At 52.6% G+C, this 16,910-nt stretch overlaps 1 protein-coding gene across 9 annotated transcripts in view; it reads left to right on the top strand.

Annotated features, from left to right (window-relative positions):
- LOC309344426 (uncharacterized protein) overlaps positions 1 to 16,910 on the top strand; it is a 67,186-nt gene that overhangs the window by 10,145 nt on the left and 40,131 nt on the right. Inside the window, exon 3 of one of the 9 annotated variants that reach the window (XR_014157719.1) lies at positions 2,047 to 2,373. The exons of 7 other annotated variants lie outside the window; for them this stretch is intronic. The gene's annotated coding sequence lies outside the window, so the exon portion shown is untranslated. Of the gene's footprint in view, positions 1 to 727; positions 761 to 2,046; positions 2,374 to 16,910 lie in introns of those variants that run through there. One more of the 9 variants, XR_014157723.1, reaches the window with a different exon arrangement.

Here is a 16,910-nt window from a genome sequence, read left to right on the forward strand (position 1 = left end):
TGCTGCTTCCACATGGGTGGGTTGGAACCAGGAGGCGAGATTCCCTCCCAAGCCCCCTAGAGGGACAATTGGAGCAGAACACCACAATAACCATTGACAGATGGTTGAAGCCCAAGGTGGCTCAGTTAGACCTGTGATCTGTTCTCCCAGGAGCTCACAAGCAGCACGACAGAAGTCCAAGTACCCTGCCCCCCCAGTAAGAGGTCTTGTTCAAAGACATTTGCTGCTTTTGGTTTGGGGGGGGGGATGAAGGGACTTGGACTGAAGCACAAGGAGGGTTCTTAAAGGACAGTCCACAGAAAGGCATTCCCTCCTCTGTGGATGGCCTGCTTGATCCTGGGGTCATCAGCTGCAGCAGAAACATCCTTTGGCTCCTGCCAGCACTAACTGCCTCCCATGCTCAGGCATCTCACACAAATATGCCACATTTACATATTTCAGGGTCTAGGGTGCGGAAACCAATTGGGAGGTGACTTAAATGCATACACTATTTTCCTGGGGTGGTTCCGGATTTAGAAAAGCTGTCCCGGTTTCTCCCGGAATGTCCTGCTTTTTCAGAGAAATTCTGGAGGGAATGTTGATAGGTCATTGGAGAAATGTCGGAGGGAATGGAGTAAGGCTTCCCCTGGGGCTTTTTTTCTGGCCGGAACTCACCGGAACTCATTTCCGGACCCTTTCAGAGAACGAGGGAAGTTTCATGCTGCGTCCCGGCCCCTCTTTTTTCTAGAAAAATACAACTGGGTGTCTCTATTTTCGTCAGAGAAGGTAAGTGGAAGGTAAGTGAATGCAACCAAACACTGGTGAGGGCTCATCATTGAGCTTGCCTGGTGGTAGTGAAGGCTTCATTGAAGGCATGCTTTGTAGCCTCCATTGCATCCCCACCCCTGTCGTACAATAGCCCAAACCCCAAGTTTAAGCAAAATTGACCGGAATCATAAGACCTGGTATGACCAATCATAGGGCTTAATTGGTAGAACTTTCCAGATAATGAGCACTTGCCTCTCCCATCACCCGACTCTCATTAGTCTTAACCTTGAAGGCCTAATAAGGGACACCTGTGTTCAGCTTCAGTATTCAAGAATCCCAGCAGTTTCTTATACAGACTAACAAATCAGGCCCAAAAGATCCATTTCCCCACAATGTGGGAGGCCAAACTTTAGCATCCCCAAATGGATCTTCTAAGTTACGCACCTTCTCAATTTTGCACCCCCTCAACGTGGCACTCTGTGCAGGGAATCTGCCCCACACCACCCTAAATCTGGTTCTGAGAAGGGGTGCACTTTGCTGTCCCCCCACCAGACAGCCAAACATCTTAGGTCAAAGTGTTTAGTACGCCAACTCCTTTCAATGGTTTTCTGCTGGTCCCGTGGGTTACCTGAGAGGCAAGGTCCAAGTCTGGTCCATGGTCAAAGGTGCAACAAGGAGGCAGTCTGTAGAAGCTGAAGCTGGGTGCAGGGCAGGGCAGGGAGTTGGGTGAAGTCAGGGACAGGCATGCAAGCAGAGAGCCAGGGTGAGTCAGGAGTTCAGGCAGGAAAGCAGGACAGGGTTCAGGCAGGAACTAGCAACCAACAATGTTGCTCCCACAACTTGGGACTGAGGCTGGCTGGCTTTTATCTGCCCGAAGCCATAGGACAGCCCCAATCCTCAGGTGACTCACCTCTCCTGGCCTGGAGGCGAGCACTCCTCCTGCGGGAACTTAGTTCCCTCTGCCTCTCTGCCCTGAGCCTCTGCAGCTCAGGAGAGGCTGGAGGGTTACCAGACCCAGAGGCAACCTCCTCTTCCCCTGACGGGGCTGGGAGAGGAGCACCTGCAGGCAATGGGTCCTCCATCACCTCAGGAGCCAGAGCAAACTCAGCTGGTGCCTGCACCTGAGGACCCAGCACAAGTGAGGACCCTTCAGGCTCAAGCCCCAGCCCTGGCTCAGCTGGTTCTGGAGGTGGGGAATCCTGTGCAGGCTGGGACCCCTCGGGGGGGGGGGAGAGAATGGGGATCTCAGAATTTGATTGTGTATGATTTATGTTTAATACAAAATTTATAAATGCACAGGAATCAGATGTGGTACTACAGAAACCTGTTAAAAGGACAAGAAACTACAAGATGGAAACACCTGTCAAGAAAAACTTGTGGTTTCAGTTGTCTCTCTACTAAAGTACAGAGAACAGAAAACAAGTGAAGCAAATCCTACTCTAAATACAGGATGGCAAATATGATCTAACAGACATTACTGAAACCTGATGGAATGAGACTCATGACTGGAATGTAGAAATTGAGGGATAAAACCTGTTCAGAAGCAATAGACCAAGCAGGAAGAGAGGAGGAGTAGCACTATATGTAAAGGATGTGTACACTTGTGAAGAAATCCATGACCTGAAGCCTGGAAGGTGTATTGAGAGTATATGGATGAAAACTAGAGGAGAGAAAACAGTGACTTTCTGTGGATGTCTGCAAAAGACCCCCAAGCCAAACTGAAGACGTGGGTGATGCCTTCCTAGAGCAGATCACCAAAGAATCTAAAAGGAGATACAGTGGTACCTTGGGTTACAGACGCTTCAGGTTACAGACGCTTCAGGTTACAGACTCCACTAACCCAGAAATAGTACCTTGGGTTCAGAACTTTACTTCAGGGTGAGAAGAGAAATCGCACGGCGGTGGTGCGGCGGCGGCAGCAGCGGGAGGCCCCATTAGCTAAAGTGGTGCTTCAGGTTAAGAATAGTTTCAGGTTAAGAATGGACCTCTGGAACGAATTAAGTTCTTAACCCGAGGTACCACTGTATACAACATAGTAGCCATGGGAGACTTCAACTACCCCAATATCTGTTGGAATTCAAGCTCTTCCAAGAATATAAAGTCCAACAGATTTCTGCATTGCCTCACTGACAATTTAATTTCCCAGAAGCTGGAAGCAGCAGCAGCAAGGGAATCCTCTCTCTTGGACCTGGTCCTCACCAACACAGAGGAACTGATTGATGAGTTGGAAGCACCAAGAGACTTGGGAGGAAGTGATCGTGTGCTCCTGGGTTTCAAGGGAAAGCAGAGTGTAGTTGGGCATGCCCTCTGGACTTCAAGAAGGCTGATTTCAAAAAGCTTCAGGAACTATTGGATGAGATTGAATGGTCAGAAATACTCAAAGAAAAGGGAGTCCAAGGTGGATGGGAGTTTCTTAAAGGTAAAATGTTGAAGGCAAAAATGCAGACAATTGCAGGCAGAATGAAAAGTGGCAGGTCTCCAAAGAAACCCATGTGGCTGCATAGGGAAGAAGAAGAAGAAGAAGAAGAAGAAGAAGAAGAAGAAGAAGAAGAAGAAGAAGAAGAAGAAGAAGTTTGGATTTGATATCCCACTTTATCACTGCCCTAAGCGGCTTACAATCTCCTTTTCCCTTCCTCCCCCACAACAAACACTCTGTGAGGTGAGTGAGGCTGAGAGACTTCAAAGAAGTGTGACTAGCCCAAGGTCACCCAGCAGCTGCCTGTGGAGGAGCGGAGACGCGAACCCGGTTCACCAGATTACGAGTCTACCACTCCTAACCACTACACCACACTGTAAGGAGGTTACAGATGAGCTGAGGGCATAAATGAGAAATGGAAGAAAGGGGAAATCGTGAAGGAAGAGGATACACGAGTAGCAACAGTTGCAGGGAAAAGGTCAGGCGTGCCAAAGCTCAGAAAGAGTTCATACTTTCAAGAAATAAAAATAATAATAAAGCTTTCTTTGCCTATGTTCAAAGTAAGAGGAAGAACAAACAAGTAGAAGCTCATCTGCATGGAGAAGATGGAAAAAGCTGTTAGGTGACAGAAAGAAGACAGAACTATCCAACACCTACTTCGCCTCTGTCTTCATCCAAAAGGGAAGCAGTGCCCAACCCAGGAATAACAGATTAACTATGTAAATCCCATTTGCGAGGGCATTTTGAGGAGACCAAGACATATGAACAGCAAGACAGCTCCTGCAGTGCCCTGCAATGCCTGGGCCATAATGGTCTTCTTTCCTGAGAATGTGTCAAACTACACCTGCAGTAAGTGCAAGCTGGTTGCCTTGCTGGAAGAGGAGGTCCAGCAATTTGAAGCCCGACTACTGAATAAGACGAGGAATATCTCGTTAGAAAAGAGCGAAGTCTCCTGCAACAGCAACTGAAGTGGAGTGCCCCAAGGGAGAAGGAAGATCACCCATTGCAGGAAACGAACCGCTGGAAGGAGGAGACACACAAAAGGATAGTTTGGAGCTGTGGTGTGTCACTGAGCTGGCAGAGTTTGCAGAAGAATTGCTGCCACTGGCCAGAAGAGGAGGAGATGTTTGGTGGTAATTGGTGACTCCCTGCTGAGAGGGACAGAGGCAGCAGTTGGTGAAGGTAACAGGGTGTCCCAGGGGGTGTGCTGTCTTCCAGCTACAAGGATTCATGATGTGACAGAGAAGTGGCCAAGTATTATAGAGACCACTGACCACAATCCCTTCCTTCTGAATCATCAGGGCACAAACAATACTGCCAGGCATGGCTTCCGGCATACAGCAAGGGACTATCAGACGCTGCACAGGAAGCCGAAGGGTCTTGGGGAACAGACAATTTGTTTCATGACTCTTTCCTGTTGAAGGATTGTGGCCCATGAAGAGAGTGGGAAATACTGGAAATAAAGCACTGGATGCACAAGTGGAGTTGTCTGAAAAGGTTTTGCTTCTTGGACCATGGTCTCTGCTTCCTTGAGGAAGGACCTCTGGCAAGAGATGGATTGCACCTCACAGCCATTGGCAAGAAGGTCTTATCAAAGAGGCTCAGGAACCTGATCAGCAGAGCTTTAAACTAAATCCTGAGGATGAGGGATACCAAACTACAGACAAGAGGGGGGCACCTGGTACTGGGGATAAGAGCTTCACTCATGCACAGGAATCAGATGTGATACTACAGAAACCTGTTAAAAGGACAAGAAATTTCAAGAAGCAAACACCTGGAGAGAATGACTTGTGGTTTCAGTTGTCTCTCTACTAATGTACAGAGAACAGAAAACAAGTGAAGCAATTCCTACTCTAAATAGAGGATAGCAAATATGATCTACCAGACATTACTGAAACCTGGTGGAATGAGACTCATGACTGGAATGTAGAAATTGAGGGGTAAAACCTGTACAGAAGAATTGACCAAGCAGGAAGAGAGGAGGAGTAGTACTATATGTGAAGAAATCCATGACCTGAAGCCTGGAAGGCGTATTGAGAGTATTTGGATGAAAACTGGAGGAGATAGAAAAAACAGTGACTTTCCTGTGGATGTCTGCAAAAGACCACAAAGCCAAACTGAAGACGTGGGTGATGCCTTCCTACAGCAAATTACCAAAGATTATAAAAGGAGATATAGAGTAGCCATGGGTGACTTTAACTACCCCAATATCTGTTGGAAATCAAACTCTTACAAGAATGTAAATTGTGATGGTGGGCTGTTATTCCCATTAGTGGCTTGCACCAGGAGAAAAGGAATAGCTCTTCCCATGAGAGGAGGAGGTTGCTCCCCCTATTAAGGAAGGGGGCTCTTCCCTCCATGAGAGGAGTAAAGGCTGCTCTTCCCGTGAGTGGATGAGGCTGCTGGACTCGGTTGAGAAGGAGGCAGCTCTCCCCGTGAGTGAAGGTGGGCTGTTATTCCCCTGAGTTGCTTGCACCAGGAGAAAAGGAATAGCTGTGTTATTCCCCTGAGTTGCTTGCACCAAGAGAAAAGGAATAGCTCTTCCCATGAGAGGAGGAGGTTGCTCCCCCTATTAAGGAAGGGGGCTCTTCCCTCCATGAGAGGAGTAAAGGCTGCTCTTCCCGTGAGTGGATGAGGCTGCTCTTCTCGGAAGAGAAGGAGGCAGCTCTCCCCGTGAGAGAAGGGTGGGCTGTTATTCCCTTGAGTTGCTTGCACCAGGAGAAAAGGAATAGCTCTTCCCATGAGAGGAGGAGGTTGCTCCCCCTATTAAGGAAGGGGGCTCTTCCCTCCATGAGAGGAGTAAAGGCTGCTCTTCCCGTGAGTGGATGAGGCTGCTGGACTCGGTTGAGGAGGAGGCAGCTCTCCCCGTGAGTGAAGGTGGGCTGTTATTCCCCTGAGTTGCTTGCACCAGGAGAAAAGGAATAGCTCTGTTATTCCCCTGAGTTGCTTGCACCAAGAGAAAAGGAATAGCTCTTCCCATGAGAGGAGGAGGTTGCTCCCCCTATTTAGGAAGGGGGCTCTTCCCTCCATGAGAGGAGTAAAGGCTGCTCTTCCCGTGAGTGGATGAGGCTGCTCTTCTCGGAAGAGAAGGAGGCAGCTCTCCCCGTGAGAGAAGGGTGGGCTGTTATTCCCCTGAGTTGCTTGCACCAGGAGAAAAGGAATAGCTCTTCCCATGAGAGGAGGAGGTTGCTCCCCCTATTAAGGAAGGGGGCTCTTCCCTCCATGAGAGGAGTAAAGGCTGCTCTTCCCGTGAGTGGATGAGGCTGCTGGACTCGGAAGAGAAGGAGGCAGCTCTCCCCATGAGAGAAGGGTGGGCTGTTATTCCCTTGAGTTGCTTGCACAAGGAGATAAGGAATAGCTCTTCCCATGAGAGGAGGAGGTTGCTCCCTCTATTAAGGAAGGGGGCTCTTCCCTCCATGAGAAGAGAAAAGGCTGCTCTTCCCGTGAGTGGATGAGGCTGCTCTTCTCGGAAGAGAAGGAGGCAGCTCTCCCCGTGAGAGAAGGGTGGGCTGTTATTCCCTTGAGTTGCTTGCACCAGGAGAAAAGGAATAGCTCTTCCCATGAGAGGAGGAGGTTGCTCCCTCTATTAAGGAAGGGGGCTCTTCCCTCCATGAGAGGTGAAAAGGCTGCTCTTCCCGTGAGTGGATGACGCTGCTCTTCTCAGAAGAGAAGGAGGCAGCTCTCCCCGTGAGTGAAGGTGGGCTGTTATTCCCCTGAGTTGCTTGCACCAGGAGAAAAGGAATAGCTCTTCCCATGAGAGGAGGAGGTTGCTCCCCCTATTAAGGAAGGGGGCTCTTCCCTCCATGAGAGGAGTAAAGGCTGCTCTTCCCGTGAGTGGATGAGGCTGCTCTTCTCGGAAGAGAAGGAGGCAGCTCTCCCCGTGAGAGAAGGGTGGGCTGTTATTCCCTTGAGTTGCTTGCACCAGGAGAAAAGGAATAGCTCTTCCCATGAGAGGAGGAGGTTGCCCCCCCTATTAAGGAAGGGGGCTCTTCCCTCCATGAGAGGAGTAAAGGCTGCTCTTCCCGTGAGTGGATGAGGCTGCTGGACTCAGTTGAGAATGAGGCAGCTCTCCCCGTGAGTGAAGGTGGGCTGTTATTCCCCTGAGTTGCTTGCACCAGGAGAAAAGGAATAGCTCTTCCCATGAGAGGAGGAGGTTGCTCCCCCTATTTAGGAAGGGGGCTCTTCCCTCCATGAGAGGAGTAAAGGCTGCTCTTCCCGTGAGTGGATGAGGCTGCTCTTCTCGGAAGAGAAGGAGGCAGCTCTCCCCGTGAGAGAAGGGTGGGCTGTTATTCCCTTGAGTTGCTTGCACCAGGAGAAAAGGAATAGCTCTTCCCATGAGAGGAGGAGGTTGCTCCCTCTATTAAGGAAGGGGGCTCTTCCCTCCATGAGAAGAGTAAAGGCTGCTCTTCCCGTGAGTGGATGAGGCTGCTCTTCTCGGAAGAGAAGGAGGCAGCTCTCCCCGTGAGAGAAGGGTGGGCTGTTATTCCCTTGAGTTGCTTGCACCAGGAGAAAAGGAATAGCTCTTCCCATGAGAGGAGGAGGTTGCTCCCTCTATTAAGGAAGGGGGCTCTTCCCTCCATGAGAGGTGAAAAGGCTGCTCTTCCCGTGAGTGGATGACGCTGCTCTTCTCAGAAGAGAAGGAGGCAGCTCTCCCCGTGAGTGAAGGTGGGCTGTTATTCCCCTGAGTTGCTTGCACCAGGAGAAAAGGAATAGCTCTTCCCATGAGAGGAGGAGGTTGCTCCCCCTATTTAGGAAGGGGGCTCTTCCCTCCATGAGAGGAGTAAAGGCTGCTCTTCCCGTGAGTGGATGAGGCTGCTCTTCTCGGAAGAGAAGGAGGCAGCTCTCCCCGTGAGAGAAGGGTGGGCTGTTATTCCCTTGAGTTGCTTGCACCAGGAGAAAAGGAATAGCTCTTCCCATGAGAGGAGGAGGTTGCTCCCTCTATTAAGGAAGGGGGCTCTTCCCTCCATGAGAGGTGAAAAGGCTGCTCTTCCCGTGAGTGGATGACGCTGCTCTTCTCAGAAGAGAAGGAGGCAGCTCTCCCCGTGAGTGAAGGTGGGCTGTTATTCCCCTGAGTTGCTTGCACCAGGAGAAAATGAATAGCTCTTCCCATGAGAGGAGGAGGTTGCTCCCCCTATTAAGGAAGGGGGCTCTTCCCTCCATGAGAGGAGTAAAGGCTGCTCTTCCCGTGAGTGGATGAGGCTGCTCTTCTCGGAAGAGAAGGAGGCAGCTCTCCCCGTGAGAGAAGGGTGGGCTGTTATTCCCTTGAGTTGCTTGCACCAGGAGAAAAGGAATAGCTCTTCCCATGAGAGGAGGAGGTTGCTCCCCCTATTAAGGAAGGGGGCTCTTCCCTCCATGAGAGGAGTAAAGGCTGCTCTTCCCGTGAGTGGATGAGGCTGCTGGACTCGGTTGAGAAGGAGGCAGCTCTCCCCGTGAGTGAAGGTGGGCTGTTATTCCCCTGAGTTGCTTGCACCAGGAGAAAAGGAATAGCTGTGTTATTCCCCTGAGTTGCTTGCACCAAGAGAAAAGGAATAGCTCTTCCCTTGAGAGGAGGAGGTTGCTCCCCCTATTAAGGAAGGGGGCTCTTCCCCCCGTGAGAGGAGTAAAGGCTGCTCTTCCCGTGAGTGGATGAGGCTGCTGGACTCGGTTGAGAAGCAGGCAGCTCTCCCCGTGAGAGAAGGGTGGGCTGTTATTCCCTTGAGTTGCTTGCACCAGGAGAAAAGGAATAGCTCTTCCCATGAGAGAAGGAGGTTGCTCCCCCTATTAAGGAAGGGGGCTCTTCCCTCCATGAGAGGAGTAAAGGCTGCTCTTCCCGTGAGTGGATGAGGCTGCTCTCATTCCCATGAGTTGATTGCACCAGAAGAAAAGGAATACCGTATTTTTCGCTCCAAAAGACGCAGCAGACCATATGGCGCACCTAGTTTTGGGAGGAAGAAAGCATAAAAAATTATTCTGAATCCCAAAAGCCAGAACTGCAAGAGGAATCTGGCTTCCGGGATACCGTGTGGCTTTTCTGGCTTCTCTGATAACCGCACCAAGCCCATTCAGGACAGCAAGAGGAAGGCTCCCCCTGCCTGAAGAGGCTGCGCATGGCTAAGGCAGAAGCCAGGACAGGCATGTCGCTGAAGGGGCACTGCGCAGTTCTCCCTCGGAAATCTGTGCAACTTCTTTTCAGCAAAGCTGGAGAAGTAACAGGAGTCCCTTCTGTTCCTCTTCCAGCTTCGCATGACCGGTGCATCGTTGAAGGGGAGCTGCGCAGTTCTCTCTCTGTGCAGCTCCTCTCCTTCACAGGAGAGGCAATGCGCAGAGAGGAAGAACTGCACAGCGCCCCTTTAGTAAAGCTGGAGAAGGAACAGAAGGAGACCCTTCTGTTCCTCCTCCAGCTCCCAGAACCCGCAAAGCCAGAGGAGAAACAGAAGGAGTCTCTTCTTTTCCTCCTCCGGCATCGCATGATAGGCGCGTTGCTGAAGGGGTGCTGCACATTTCTCTCTCTCTGCACAGCGCCCCTTCAGCGAGGCTGGAGAAGGAACAGAAGGAGACCCTTCTGTTCCTCCTCCGGCATCGCATGACAGGTGCGTCGCTGAAGTGGCACTGCACAGTTTTTTCTCTCTGGGCCGGGCCTCCCCTTCACAAGAGAGACGCTGCGCAGAGAGGAAGAACTGCACAGCGCCCCTTTAGTAAAGCTGGAGAAGGAACAGAAGGAGACCCTTCTGTTCCTCCTCCAGCTTCCAGAACCCGCAAAGCCAGAGGAGAAACACAAGGAGTCTCTTCTGTTCCTCCTCCGGCATCGCATGACAGGTGCGTCGCTGAAGGGGCACCGCACAGTTCTTCCTCTCTGGGCCGGGCCTCTCCTTCACAAGAGAGACGCTGCGCAGAGAGGAAGAACTGCACAGCGCCCCTTTAGTAAAGCTGGAGAAGGAACAGAAGGAGACCCTTCTGTTCCTCCTCCAGCTTCCAGAACCCGCAAAGCCAGAGGAGAAACAGAAGGAGTCTCTTCTGTTCCTCCTCCGGCATTGCATGACAGGTGCGTTGCTGAAGGGGCGCTGCACAGTTTTTTCTCTCTGGGTCGGGCCTCTCCTTCACAAGAGAGACGCTGCGCAGAGAGGAAGAACTGCACAGCGCCCCTTTAGTAAAGCTGGAGAAGGAACAGAAGGAGACCCTTCTGTTCCTCCTCCAGCTTCCAGAACCCGCACAGCCAGAGGAGAAACACAAGGAGTCTCTTCTGTTCCTCCTCCGGCATCGCATGACAGGTGCGTCGCTGAAGGGGCGCCGCACAGTTCTTCCTCTCTGGGCCGGGCCTCTCCTTCACAAGAGAGACGCTGCGCAGAGAGGGAGAACGACGCAGTGCCCCTTCACCAAAGCTGGAGAAGGAACACAAGGAGAGCCTTCTGTTCCTCCTCCGGCTTCCAGGACAGGTGCGTCACCGCTAAGCTGGAGGAGGAACAGAAGGAGTCCCTTCCGTTCCTAATCTGGCTTTGCAGGACAGGCGCTGCACAGAGAGGGGGGGAGCTGTGCAGCACCCCTTCAGCAAAGCGGGAGGAGGAACAGAAGGGGTTCCTCCTCCTGCTTCGCTGAAGGGCGCTGCACAGCTCTACCTCTCTGCTCAGCACCATTCTTTCCATAAGACGCACTCACATTTCCCCTTATTTTTTAGGAGGAAAAAAGTGCCTCTTATGGAGTGCAAAATACGGTAGCTCTTCCCATGAGAGGAGGAGGTTGCTCCCCCTATTAAGGAAGGGGGCTCTTCCCTCCATGAGAGGAGTAAAGGCTGCTCTTCCTGTTAGAGGATGAGGCTGCTCAACTCAGAAGAGAAAGAGGCAGCTCTCCCCGTGAGTGAAGGTGGGCTGTTATTCCCTTGAGTTGCTTGCACCAGGAGAAAAGGAATAGCTCTTCCCATGAGAGAAGGAGGTTGCTCCCCCTATTAAGGAAGGGGGCTCTTCCCTCCATGAGAGGAGAAAAGGCTGCTCTTCCCGTGAGTGGATGAGGCTGCTGGACTCGGTTGAGAAGGAGGCAGCTCTCCCCGTGAGTGAAGGTGGGCTTTTATTCCCCTGAGTTGCTTGCACCAGGAGAAAAGGAATAGCTCTTCCCATGAGAGGAGGAGGTTGCTCCCTCTATTAAGGAAGGGGGCTCTTCCCTCCATGAGAGGAGAAAAGGCTGCTCTTCCCGTGAGTGGATGAGGCTGCTGGACTCGGTTGAGAAGGAGGCAGCTCTCCCCGTGAGTGAAGGTGGGCTGTTATTCCCCTGAGTTGATTCAACCAGGAGAAAAGGAATGCCATATTTTTCACTTCACAGGACACACCAGACCATAAGGCGCACCTAGTTTTGGGAGGAGGGAGGAAAGCAAGAAAAAATTATTCTGAATCCCAGAAGCCAGAACAGAAAGAGGGATCTGGCTTCTGGGATTCCGTGTAGCTGTTCTGGCTTCTGGGATGACCGCGCCAAGCCTCTTCAGGGCAGCGGGATGAAGTATCCCCCTGCCCGAAGAGGCTGCACATGGCTAAGGTAGAAGCCAGGACAGGCACATCGCTGAAGGGGCGCTGCGCAGTTCTCCCTCGGAGAACTGCGCAGCGCCCCTTCAGCGAAGCTGGAGAAGGAACAGAAGGAGTCCCTTCTGTTCCTCTTTCGGCTTCGCAGGACAGGCCCGTCGCTGAAGTGGCGATGCACGGTTTTCTCTCTGTGCAACACCTCTCCTTCACAAGAGAGACGCTGAGCAGAGAGGGAGACCTGTGCAGCGCCCCTTCAGCGAAGCTGGAGAAGGAACAGAAGAAGACCCTTCTGTTCCTCCTTCAGCTTCCAGGACGCTGCGAAGCCAGAGGAGGAAAAGAAGTAGTCCCTTCTCTTCCTCCTCCGGCTTCACATGACAGGCATGTCGCTGAAGGGGTGCGGCGCAGTTCTCTCTCTCTGGGCAGCGCCTCTCCTTCACAGGAGAGGCGCTGCGCAGAGAGGGAGTACTGTGCAGCGATCCTTCAGCGAAGCTGGATAAGGAACAGAAGGAAAACCTTCTCTTCCGCCTCCGGCTTCCAGGACAGGGGCATCGTCGCGAAACCAGAGGAGGAACAGAAGGAGTCCCTTCTGTTCCTCCTCCGGCTTCGCAGGACAGGCACTGCACAGAGAGGGACAGCTGCGCAGCGCCCCTTCAGTGATGCGGTGAGGAGGAACAGAAGAGGCTCCGTTCCTCCTCCCGTTTCGCTGAAGGGGCACTGCGCAGCTCTCCCTCTCTGCGCAGTGCCATTCGTTCCATAAGACACACTCACATTTCCCCTTATTTTCAAGGAGGAAAAAAGCGTGTCTTATGGAGCGAAAAATACAGTAGCTCTTCCCATGAGAGGAGAAAAGGCTGTCCTTCCCATGAGTGGATGAGGCTGCTCTTCTCGGAAGAGAAGGAGGCAGCTCTCCCCGTGAGAGAAGGTGGGCTGTTATTCCCCTGAGTTGCTTGCACCAGGAGAAAAGGAATAGCTCTTCCCATGAGAGGAGGAGGTTGCTCCCCCTATTAAGGAAGGGGGCTCTTCCCTCCATGAGAGGAGTAAAGGCTGCTCTTCCCGTGAGTGGATGAGGCTGCTGGACTCGGTTGAGAAGGAGGCAGCTCTCCCCGTGAGAGAAGGTGGGCTGTTATTCCCCTGAGTTGCTTGCACCAGGAGAAAAGGAATAGCTCTTCCCATGAGAGGAGGAGGTTGCTCCCCCTATTAAGGAAGGGGGCTCTTCCCTCCATGAGAGGAGTAAAGGCTGCTCTTCCCGTGAGTGGATGAGGCTGCTGGACTCGGTTGAGAAGGAGGCAGCTCTCCCCGTGAGTGAAGGTGGGCTGTTATTCCCCTGAGTTGCTTGCAACAGGAGAATAGGAATACCGTATTTTTTGCTCCAAAAGACGCACCAGACTATAAGGCGCACCTAGTTTTGGGAGGAGGAAAACAAGAAAAAAATAATCTGAATCCCAGAAGCCAGAAGAGCAAGAGGGATCTGGCTTCTGGGATACCGTGTGGCTGTTCTGGCTTCTGGTATAACCACGCCAAGTCCCTTCAGGGCAGCAAGATTAAGGCTCCCCCTGTCTGAAGAGGCTGCACATGGCTAAGGCAGAAGCCAGTACAGGCACCTCGCTGAAGGGGCACTGCGCACTTCTCTCTCTCCGCGCAGCGCCTCTCCTTCACAAGGGAGGCGCTGCACAGAGACAGAGAACTGTGCAGTGCCCCTTCAGCGAAGCTGGAGAAGGAACAGAAGGAAATCCTTCTCTTCCGCCTCCGGCTTCCAGGACAGGGGCGTCGTCGCGAAGCCAGATGAGGAACAGAAGGAGTCGCTTCTGTTCCTCCTCCAGCTTCGCATAACAGGTGCGTCGCTGAAGGGGCGCTGCACAGTTCTCTCTCTCCGCGCAGCAGCTCTCCTTCATAGGGGAGGCACTGCACAGAGAGGGAGAACTGCGCAGTGCCCCTTCAGCAAAGCCAGAGAAGGAACAGAAGGATACCCTTCTGTTTCTCCTCCGGCTTCCAGTACAGGTGCGTTGCCACGAAGCCGGATGAGGAACAGAAGGAGTCCCTTCTTTTCCTCCTCCAGCTTTGCAGCACAGGGACCTTTTTCCTCCTAAAAAATAAGGGGAAATGTGAGGGCATCATATGGCGCAAATGGTGCTGTGCAGAGAGGGAGAGCTGCGCAGTGCCCCTTCAGCAAAGCAGGAGGAGGAACAAAAGGAGCTCCGTTCCTCCTCCCACTTCGCTGAATGGTTCTGCGCAGCTCTACATGTCTGTGCAGCACCATTTGCGCCATAAGATGCCCTCACATTTCCCCTTATCTTTTAGGAGGAAAAAAGTGCCTCTTATGGAACGAAAAATACGGTAACTCTTCCCATGAGAGGAGGAGGTTGCTCCCCCTATTAAGGAAGGGGGCTCTTCCCTCCATGAGAAGAGAAAAGGCTGCTCTTCCCATGAGTGGATGAGGCTGCTCTTCTCGGAAGAGAAGGAGGCAGCTCTCCCCATGAGAGAAGGGTGGGCTGTTATTCCCTTGAGTTGCTTGCACCAGGAGAAAAGGAATAGCTCTTCCCATGAGAGGAGGAGGTTGCTCCCCCTATTAAGGAAGGGGGCTCTTCCCTCCATGAGAGGAGTAAAGGCTGCTCTTCCCGTGAGTGGATGAGGCTGCTGGACTCGGTTGAGAAGGAGGCAGCTCTCCCCGTGAGAGAAGGTGGGCTGTTATTCCCCTGAGTTGCTTGCACCAGGAGAAAAGGAATAGCTCTTCCCATGAGAGGAGGAGGTTGCTCCCCCTATTAAGGAAGGGGGCTCTTCCCTCCATGAGAGGAGTAAAGGCTGCTCTTCCCGTGAGTGGATGAGGCTGCTGGACTCGGTTGAGAAGGAGGCAGCTCTCCCCGTGAGTGAAGGTGGGCTGTTATTCCCATTAGTGGCTTGCACCAGGAGAAAAGGAATAGCTCTTCCCATGAGAGAAGGAGGTTGCTCCCCCTATTAAGGAAGGGGGCTCTTCCCTCCATGAGAGGAGTAAAGGCTGCTCTTCCCGTGAGTGGATGAGGCTGCTGGACTCGGTTGAGAAGGAGGCAGCTCTCCCCGTGAGAGAAGGTGGGCTGTTATTCCCCTGAGTTGCTTCCACCAGGAGAAAAGGAATAGCTCTTCCCATGACAGGAGGAGGTTGCTCCCTCTATTAAGGAAGGGGGCTCTTCCCTCCATGAGAGGAGAAAAGGCTGCTCTTCCCGTGAATGGATGAGGCTGCTGGACTCGGTTGAGAAGGAGGCAGCTCTCCCCGTGAGTGAAGGTGGGCTGTTATTCCCCTGAGTGGCTTGCACCAGGAGAAAAGGAATAGCTCTGTTATTCTCCTGAGTTGCTTGCACCAAGAGAAAAGGAATAGCTCTTCCCTTGAGAGGAGGAGGTTGCTTCCCCTATTAAAGAAGGGGGCTCTTCTGTCCATAAGAGGAGAAAAGGCTGCTCTTTCCATGAGAGGAAGCTGACTGCCACACACAGCACCGCAGCACCGCCACCTGCCGCACCCCTGCCTCACACCGTGTATCTAGGCTTCAGCTCTGGGCCCCAAGGAACCCAGAATGGCAATGATCAGCAGCTTCTCACCATTCAACCCAGCAGCACGAGACTGGGAAACGTACGTCTCCAGTTTCACCTTCCTCCTAGAAGCCAAAGGGGTCACCAACAATGCCAAGAAGAGGGTGATATTCTTCAGCGTCTGCGGAGACGAGACGTTCAAAATCGCCCGGGCTCTCCTTGCACTACTGTTCCTTACAAAACAATAGTGGAACGGCTGAAGGGGCACTTTTCGCTGGAGCCCTCAGTGGTGGCTTGTCGAAATGCCCCTGGGGAAACCATAACTTGGTATGTGACCTACCTCCGCCATGCCGCCCGGTTCTGCAACTTCTCAGAATTGGAGAACATGCTTTGTGACCACCTCATTGTTGGTCTGAAGGATGAGAAGCTGCAACGACGCCTCTACACCAAGAAGGACCGTACGTTCCAGGTCGCTGTGGAGAAGGACTTGGCAACTGAAGCTGCCGAGAGGTTGACACAAGAGGCATGGGCGAACCTGCCGTCCCAACTGAGGGTCCACCACGAAGACATCACCGACCACTCAGGATCCGACAGGGAGGTGCACTCAAGGAGCGCACAGACCACAGCTGCCTCAATGAGAAGGAGGGAACTGCGCAAGCTGCGGGGAGAATCACGAGAGGAGAACCTGCCATTTCCGCAATGCAGAGTGTAGGCAGTGTGGAAAAGCCGAACACTGACGCCAGACATCAGATGACCGATCCAAGAGCCCCAGGTCCTGGAGCTCAATGCACCAAGGCAACTCGATGGAGATCACGGACTGCCAGGTATACCAGTTGCCCCGCCCCAACATAGAGAAAATTTATGTAGTGGTACAGATAGAGGGGGCCCCATGCTGCATGGAGCTTGGCATGGGTTCAACTTTATCCATAATCTCGGCAAGGGCCTTAAGGAAACTGTGCCCTAGTAGGGGTCCCAAACTCAGGCTGGCCCCATTCACTCTCCGGGACTTCCAGAAATGTAAGGTCCCCACAATAGGGGTGGGGACCTTCAGGGTGCAATATCAAGGGTGGACGCTGCAACTGGACTTGCTTGTGATCAAGGGCCCCTACGTTAGCTTACTGGGATTGGCATGGTTTGGACCACTGGGGCGAGCCATCATGGGGGTGAACTGCACTAGCTTACAAGTGGATGTGGATGTCATATGCAAGGAATTTTCAGGGATTTTCGATGGGAAATTGGGATAGTATATGGCCCTCCCATTGCCCTACAGCTTGACCCCGCAGTATGACCTGCCAGGCTCAAGGCCCGCCGGATCCTGTTCGCCCTGAAACCCCGTATATATGAGGAATTGGACCGGCTCGTGGAGCAAGAAGTGCTGGATCCTGTGCCTAATGCCCCCTGGGAAACCCCGATCGTCACACCCGTCAAGCCTAATCATTCAGTCTGCATCTGCGCAGACTACAAATGTACCATAAACAAGGCCCTCGCGGCCCACACATACCCAGTGCCTGTGGTCAGCCATGTCCTTGCCACCCTGGCTGGGTCAATTTTTTTGGGCAAGCTGGACTTTGCCCAAGCCTATCCACAGTTGCCAGTGGATGAGGCCACAGCAGAGGCGCAGACAATTGTGATGCATAGAGGAGCGTTCAAGGTAAAGCGGCTGCAATTTGGTGTCAGCGTGGCACCAGGCATATTCCAGAATCTAATGGACTCTCTCCTGGCACCCCCATGATGTATTGATTGCCGGGCCCATGCCAGAGGAGTTT

The sequence above is a fragment of the Podarcis erhardii genome (genome assembly GCF_964252035.2).
Source record: "Podarcis erhardii genome assembly, chromosome: 1".
In the NCBI taxonomy this organism is placed as follows: Eukaryota; Metazoa; Chordata; class Lepidosauria; order Squamata; family Lacertidae; genus Podarcis; species Podarcis erhardii.